Source organism: Mastomys coucha, unplaced genomic scaffold (genome assembly GCF_008632895.1).
Source record: "Mastomys coucha isolate ucsf_1 unplaced genomic scaffold, UCSF_Mcou_1 pScaffold6, whole genome shotgun sequence".
In the NCBI taxonomy this organism is placed as follows: Eukaryota; Metazoa; Chordata; class Mammalia; order Rodentia; family Muridae; genus Mastomys; species Mastomys coucha.
Window position 1 is genome coordinate 102,069,057 of NW_022196912.1, and position 7,928 is coordinate 102,076,984.

Consider the following 7,928-nt stretch of genomic DNA (forward strand, 5'->3'; position numbering starts at 1 on the left):
GAAGCACAAGAGGTCCTTGTCATTCCACCGAAGCTTTGAGTCACAAGTTGCTTGGTCCCTTACACAAGCTTTGCCTGCCTCTCGCACAGGCCTGAGATGGAGGGGGCTCAAAGGGCTCTCAGTCTGGGCCATACTAATTGAAATATCTCTATTCCTTAAATACCTTGGGAGTTGGGCGTATTTCTAATTTTATTTTGCGTAGTGGTGTGTGGGGGGAAGGTGTGTGTGTGTGTGTCTGAATTCATGTGTAAGGGGTAAAAAGAAGGAGCTAGGCAATGTGGGAGATGCCAGTGGGGGAGAGGAATAGTCATCTAAGAGGGATGAGATGGGCAGTTCAGACGGGAGTGGACAGGATAATTATTTATTTAGAAACCAAACTTACCAACAGGAAAGGACACTAGAGCTGAAGTCTAAACCTAGCCATTCTTCAGCCCCTTAAAGAACAGAGGGAGAAAGAGAATAGCCATGTGCTTCACCCTTGACAGAACCCTGTAGGGAGGTCAACTTGAAACTTCACTTTGATACTGGCCCCGAGTTAAGCAGAGAAAATATCATTGTCACCAACCAGCCATCTGAACCTGGGCAGATGCTTTAGCCTCTCCACATCCTCATCCTTAACAGGAGAACAATGTCCAGGCTTGCGATGGCAGCCATGCTGTGCTGGAGGTCAGGCCCAGGGAGAGAGGCTGTAATGCTCTTCTGCACCTGCCTTCTCTCTTCTAGGCTCTCATCTTTATCCTTCTGTCTTCTCCTTTCTAAAATGAGAGCTCCAGTGCTGTATTAGAAATATTGAGGGGGGGTGTCTCTGATTTGCCTGGAGTAGACCAGACCAGAGTAAACATTCTGGCTGATGAATCCATACTTGTATCCCTGAAAAGGAAAAAGAAAATCTGTATTTTGAGGTTTTGAAATGTCTGCTGAAGACACATTTGCCCTTGATCTTCCATCCGGTCCTCACCCACCCGGGTGATAGTCTAACTCTCCACAAACAGTGTCAAAAGTCGTTTCTGGACCACGTTCCCCGTTTCCATCTCATCTGCCCTCATACCTGAGCTGTGATGGCATCTGCAGGGGTTCCCCAGGGGGCAGGGACTCAGGCAAGCACCTGATTGCTGCTGAGCACCCTCCTGGAGCTGTGTGCTGTAAATCTTTCAATTTAGCAGTATTATTTGAAGGAAATAAATTCCCTTACAAGTGGCAATCATTCTATTTTACCACAGAATAAATGTAGTATCCAGAGGAAGAAACTCCATGAAGTGAGCGAGCAGTGGCCTCTCCCTGGGATGACAACCCACCCCCCATGTCTGTCAGGCTCCCATAGGCTCCTCCCATGTTTAGATGGAGGCTGTCCGTTGATGCAAGGAGCTGGGGTGAAGAAGGCTGATGGGTAATGTTTCATTTTTATGTTCTTATCACGGGTGGATTGTGGAGAATGGAAACTGGGGTCTTGAGGTTAACCAGTAGGCTGAGATGAAGGCAGTAATAGATACCCTTAGGCAGGATGCTCTCTACAGCCGACAACTAACCACAGCCATGAGCAACCACAAAGTGCTTCCAAGCCTCAGGAAGTTTAATAAGAAGATGCCATCCCTGCCCGCCCGGGATTTGGAAGCCACCCTAATGTGATCTTCATCTCAGCCTGCGGAACACATCGGAATTGGATTATCACAGACCTAGAGGTGCTACCTTAGTTCACCAGCACTGCCTTCATTTTAATGGCACCCGCATTACTTTGATGTAATAATGTAGTAGCTTCACAAAATTAAAATTTCACTCCACAAGTCTCTCCATAGCCTCACAGCTGGGAGGGAAAGCAATATTAAACCCATTTTTCTTCGGAGTAAACTGAGGTTCCTCTGAACTCAGAGGAGGCTAACCCGTAAGCCTCTCCCATGTCAGATTTAAAATGCTATTTGAAAAGCTGGGCTTGTTGATGCATTCCTGTGATCTTGGAACTGGGGAAGTGTTAGTAGGAGACTCAGGACTTCAAGGCCATCCATCCTCCGCTATGTCCGGCCCATCTCAGAAAACCAAAACCAAAACAACAAGCCAACCAATAAATGAACCTCCCCCAATGTGATTCACCAATGCTTGCCTTCTCTGGAACATGATATTTGCATAAAGAAAGCAGGCAGTTCACATGCTGTCCAGAACAAGAGCGCCCCACCCCCCACCTCCCTTTATCTAAAGTTGCACTGTTCTTCACCCATGTCTCACCAGCTCTGAAACACTTGACACCACTTGATTGTAGATCTTATCTGTTAACTGTTTGTCCCTCTTTATCAGAACTCCCTGGGAGCACTATGTGGATTATTTATCATCCGGTGTCCCCAGTGCCTAGTGCAGTGTCATGTGTGTAGTGAGTCTTCAATTCACTTTAGCTCCCCAACTGAGGGGACCCTAGGCAGGACACAGACACACTCACCCGATGCCCTCCAATGCTCTGCTGTTCATGGTGCTCTAGAGGGTGGATGTGTCACAGACATTGACATCCAGCATCCAGGCTGGAATGTCAAGGTAGAAACAACAGGTTTGGATGACAGGTAAGCCCACAGCCCTCTATGTTGATAGCATGCCTCTGGGTGAAAACCTTTGTTTAGTTTGGAAGAGTCCTCTTTGCCTCAGAAAGATGCATGAAATCGTTTCCAATTAGCCACGCTTTTCCAGGACTGGTGAAGCAGCCCTGGTAGGGATGTTGATAGCCAGGGGACCAACAACAGCCTAGCTCATGGGTGGAGGTGGTAGCAGGATTAATTGTCCCTTTCATCTTGGGGCATGTAGAAGGTGGGAGAGTAACTGGATGGGAGAGGAGGAGGAGGCAGAGGGCAGGGCAGAGAGAAGGGGCAAGGAGAGGAGAGGAGTAGAGATGGGGGTAATGAGACTGTGCTTGTCTGGCACCCCACAGTTTATGTCTTCATGATGAAGGAGGGAATCGTTGGCCTCCACTGAGAGCCCTCCCATGCCAGGTGTCCAGAATGGGAAGGAATGAGGCAGACGCTGACATCTCAATTAGAAGTGGAGGGACAGAAGACATGAGCAATGAGGTCACCACAGTGCTCTTAGCTGTTCACCAAGAGACCACTTGGTTGTGTCCTTGCGGGGGCTCTAGGGCAGGAAGCTGCTCATACCTCGCATGTCTGATCCCTCCCACCTCATTCAAATGTCCTAGCAGAGAGGGCGGGGCTCAGGAGAGCGGCAGTGTGGTCTGCCGATAAAAGCATAAGCGTTTGGTGTTCAGTGGCCCGAACCGAATGGCTTTATTCTTACTCATTGTCTAACCTTGGCAAGTTCCTCTGCCTCCCTAAGCCTTCGATGCCATCTCCAGGATGTGTGGACCAACCAAGAATTTCCTTCCTTCATCCTTTATTATTTGTTTATTTGTTTTGAGATAAATATAGCCTCAAATTTGGTGTAGCTGATGATGGACCTATAACATCTCTACCCATACCTTCTGAGTGCTGGGGTCACAGGTGCCACCGTACCTGGGGGTCAGATGCGGGCCTCTTGTACACTAGGCGAGCACTCCACCAATTATGTCTCATCTCTAGCCACCATCCTGAGTTTTAAGCAACAAAGAAGTAATGCCAGAAATAGCTTCCTTTCTACCCAACATGGCCTCTACCTTGTCCATATAATCCTGTCTGCTTTGGGGTACTTACTGTGGGTATCTTTCATATGCCATGTCTTTTTCTCCTTTTCTTTCCCTCTCCTTTTCTTTTTGAGATAGTCTCACCATGTGAAAATTTGACCAGACTGGAATGCACTATGTCAGCCAGGCTAGCCTCCAACTCACAGAGATCCACCTGCCTCTGTATTCTCAGTATTGGGATTAAAGGCATGCCTCCCTATACTGGCTGCTGTGCCTTTGTTTGTTGCCTCTTTCTGTCAAAAACCTCATTTGCAGGGCCTTACCTGGCAGCAGTTTTATAGCCTATACCCTAACAAAGAGTCTTAGGGGGTAGAAGGGAGCTCAGTTACAAATAAGCACAGTTATAAATAGGTAATAAACTGTGCTTCAATATCTGAGATATTTTTGTTTCATTTTGTTTTTTTAATTTTTTAATTTTTTTGGTTTTTTGAGACAGGTTTTCTCTGTATAGCCCTGGCTGTCCTGGAACTCACTCCATAGACCAGGCTGGCCTCGAACTCAGAAATCCTCCTGCCTCTGCCTCCCATGTGCTGGGATTAAAGGCGTGTGCCACCACCGCCCAGTGGCATTTTTTTGTTTTTGTTTTTTTTTAAATATTTATTTAGTATTATGCATAAGTACATTGTAGCTATCTTCAGATGAACCCGAAGAGGGCATCAGATCTCATTACGGATGGTTGTGAGCCAGCATGTGGTTGCTGGGATTTGAACTCAGGACCTTCAGAAGAGCAGTCACTGCTCTTACCCACTGAGCCATCTCACCAGTCTCTGAGGTACTTTTAAAAATCAGGCTTGAGGGGCTAGCAAGCCGGCTCAATGGTTGAGAGCAATTGTTGCTCTAACAGAGGACTCAGATTCTCAGTACCCACATGGTGGCTCACATCATCCTTAACTCCAGTTCCATGGGATCTAGTGCTCTCTTCTGGCTTCCATGAACATTAGGCACACACTGCATGGGCACATACATGCAAGCAAAACCACTCATACACATGAAATGAAAATAAATCCTTTTTTAAAAAAAATGTAGACTTGAGAGAGCAACGAGTAAACAGAACCCAAACAAAGGCATATATTTCCTGCTTCCTGTTTTGTGCCCCGCCAGTGGGGTTGGAGCCTAGCCTTCCTTATTTCACTTAGCCCTTACCACAGCCCTGCCTAAAGCAAGCCAGACTCCAGCAATTTCAAAGAACACAGAAACTCAGAGCAGCCCAGAGACTCGCCAAGGTCGTGACACTTACTGGCAGCAGGCATGAAATCCAGGTCACTTGATTCCAAGGCTCAAGCTTCATGGCACGTGGCCCCGTGCCTCTTACACACCCGTGTCACAGGATGTGGAAACAAATCATGTCTTCTTACGGAGAGGTAATATGCTGTGCTGATGACGGCCTTGGATGCTGTAGTGTGGATCAGCCTTTCTCAGGAAAACAGAGTGGGAGGGAGTAAGAGTCCTCCCGGAGAGGAGGAATAGGTTAGATGGGTGGCCAGAGCTCAGAGTATGTCTGCATCAGGGAGCAGAAGTGTATTTGGGACCAGAGGATGGTAGGAAGGCAAGAGAGGAGAGGGAACAAAGAAAATTCTAGGATTAAATGTTGACATTCAAGTTCAGCTCTGCGCATAGCTTCTTGTACAGTCTGGAGCAAAAATCAGTTGTCTTAGCCCATTTTTTTGTTGCTATAACAACATACCTGTGCCTGAATGATTTGCAAAGAATAGAGGCTTGTTTAGCTCATGGTGGAGGCAGAAAAATTCAAGAGCATGATGCTGGTGTCTGGTGTAGCTTCTGGCTGTACTGGGGTACAGTGAAGTCTCATGGGGAGACAGAGCGGTGTGTCAGGCAAAACTCTCCTTTGTCATAAGGCCACTTTCATATTAACCCACCAGTCCATTAATCTGCAAATATATTAAGCTGCCTCAGTGTCATCTTAGATACCTCTTGACCCCGATGCATGGGAGGGGTGAACTTGCAGCACACAAAATTTGAGAGCAGTGTTTAAATCATGCATCTGTTAAGCTCTCTGCATCTCAGCTGCTTGGTCCAAAAGATAGGTCTTTGTAACAAGTCTGGCTTCATGGAGTTGTCACGTAGATTAAGCATAGATAAAATCCGTGCAGAGTATATGGAAGAGGGGCTGCATAATGTGCTAGCTGGTTACTGCTGTAATTATCACTGGGTTCCATAGCAGGAAAACAATGAATAAATTAATGGGGAGGTTTAATGGAGCCAGTCTAGGATGGGTGCTGACTCTATGATATGAAGCCAGTCTAGGATGGGTGCTTACTCTATGGTGTGGAGCAGTCTGGGATGATGTGATGACTCTATGGTATGGAGCCAGTCTAGGATGGGTGCTGACTCTATGAGGAGGTGAGACCTGGGACTCTCTCCATCTTGTTGCTCCACCCTCTCTGTTGCCTCATGATCTAGAATAGTTAAGTGTGCCTTCTCCATCTTGCTCATATTCTTTTCTGGAGTGGCAGAATAGGTGTATAGTTGCTTTTCTTGTCACTGTGACAGAATACCTAACAAGGAGCAATTTAAGGGAAGAAGGGTTTATTTTGACTCCCAGTTTGACAGTACAGTCCATCTTGGAGGGGAAGGCTGGTGATCAGAAGACTCCAGATTTGGTGGCAAGAATGTGAGGTGCTTGTTGATGATGATCAGGTAGGAAAGAGGAAGAGAGAAGGGGGGATGGAGAAAGTGAGCAAAAGAGGGAGAGGGAGAAGGAGAGGGATTGAGGACATCAGGCTGGAATCAGGCAGAGTATAACCCCCTAAGATCTATGTCTAAGTGACCCACTTTCTCTAGCTAGGCCTGGCCTCCTAAAGATTCTAAAGATTTTATTTTCCTGGCCTTGGCAAGCCAACGATCTTGTGACCCTGTGACTGTGTCCCATGCCTTCACACACAATGCCTGTTGACAACCACCATACAAACAGAGCATGTCATTCCTGCTTACTTTTTTTTTTTTAGGGGTGGCCTTTTTCGAGACAGAGTTTCTCTGTGTAGTCCTGGCTGTCCTGGAACTAACTCTGTAGACCAGGCTGGCCTCGAACTTAGAAATCCACCTGCCTCTGCCTCCCAAGTGCTGGGATTAAAGGCGTGCGCCACCACTGCCCAGCCCCTGCTTACTTTTTAAAATGCTCAAGGGGCTGGAGAGATGGATCTGCAGCTAAGAGTACTTACAGCTACTGCGGAGGAAAGTTCAGCTTCCAGCCTCCACAAGCACATGTATCTCCAACTCCATGGAGATCCAATGTCTCTTGTCCCTGCCCAGCATCATACACGCACACATGCACATACCACCCATAAATAAAAATAGGTATCAAAAATAACTTTCAAATGTAGGTAATCTAGATCAGCTTGCAACAAACTTCTCCTTCCAGTCTGTTGCAGTTTCATCAGTCCCAGAAGGTGCGAATCTATATCTTCTATTGTTAGACTATCACAGTGTTTTACTAGATGTGGCCTCTCATGATTCCTTTTACATGCAGAAATAATTAAAAGCCACGAGTGCTTAAAGAAAGAAAGCTATTGACAGTGAACATGAAAATTGAAGAAGCAGGCTGGCTGGACACTTCTAAAAGAAGTGTTGCAGGGCAATGGTGGAAAATTACCAACAGAAAGCAGCAAAGTAGACATTAAATGTTATCAACATTCTATGCGTGTAGAAATTGTTTCACAACACCAAACAAAGCAGCTTTCAAAAACGATTCAAATTGTAATCACTTTATTCTATTTAGGCCATAGAGCTTTCTTTTAAAGCCTCATTTATAATTCTTCTTTATTTAAAGTTTAATTTTTTTTTAAGATTTATTTTGTGTATATGAGCACACACATATGAGTAGCTGTACAGATAGTTGTGAGCCTTCATCTGATTGTTGGGAATTGACTTTAGGACCTCTGCTCGGAAGTGGGTCAACTCCACTTCACTCTTGTTATTCCCAAAGATTTATTTATTATTATACATAAGTATACTGTAGCTGTCTTCAGACACACCAGAAGAGGGCATCAGATCTCATTACGCGTGGTTGTGAGCTACCATGTGGTTGCTGGGACTTGAACTCAGAACCTTTGGAATAGCAGTTGGTGCTCTTACCCGCTGAGCCATCTCACCAGCCCTAAAGTTTAATTTTTAAAATTAATTTTATTTAATGTGTATGGGTGTTTGGAAGCATGTATGTGTACTACATGCTTGCAGTTTCCGTGGAGGCCAGAAGAGGGCATCAAATCTCCCTGGAACTGGAGTTAACATGGATGAGTTGCCATGTGGGTGCTGAGAATCA

At 45.9% G+C, this 7,928-nt stretch overlaps 1 long non-coding RNA gene across 1 annotated transcript; it reads right to left on the reverse strand.

Annotated features, from left to right (window-relative positions):
- Nucleotides 1-344: 344 nt before the first annotated feature.
- On the reverse strand, nucleotides 345-4,968 carry LOC116079835. The gene is made up of 2 exons (XR_004114166.1): nucleotides 4,887-4,968; nucleotides 345-870 (listed from the first exon to the last, which is right to left on the reverse strand). It is a non-coding gene; the product is annotated as an uncharacterized LOC116079835 (long non-coding RNA).
- Nucleotides 4,969-7,928: the final 2,960 nt, after the last annotated feature.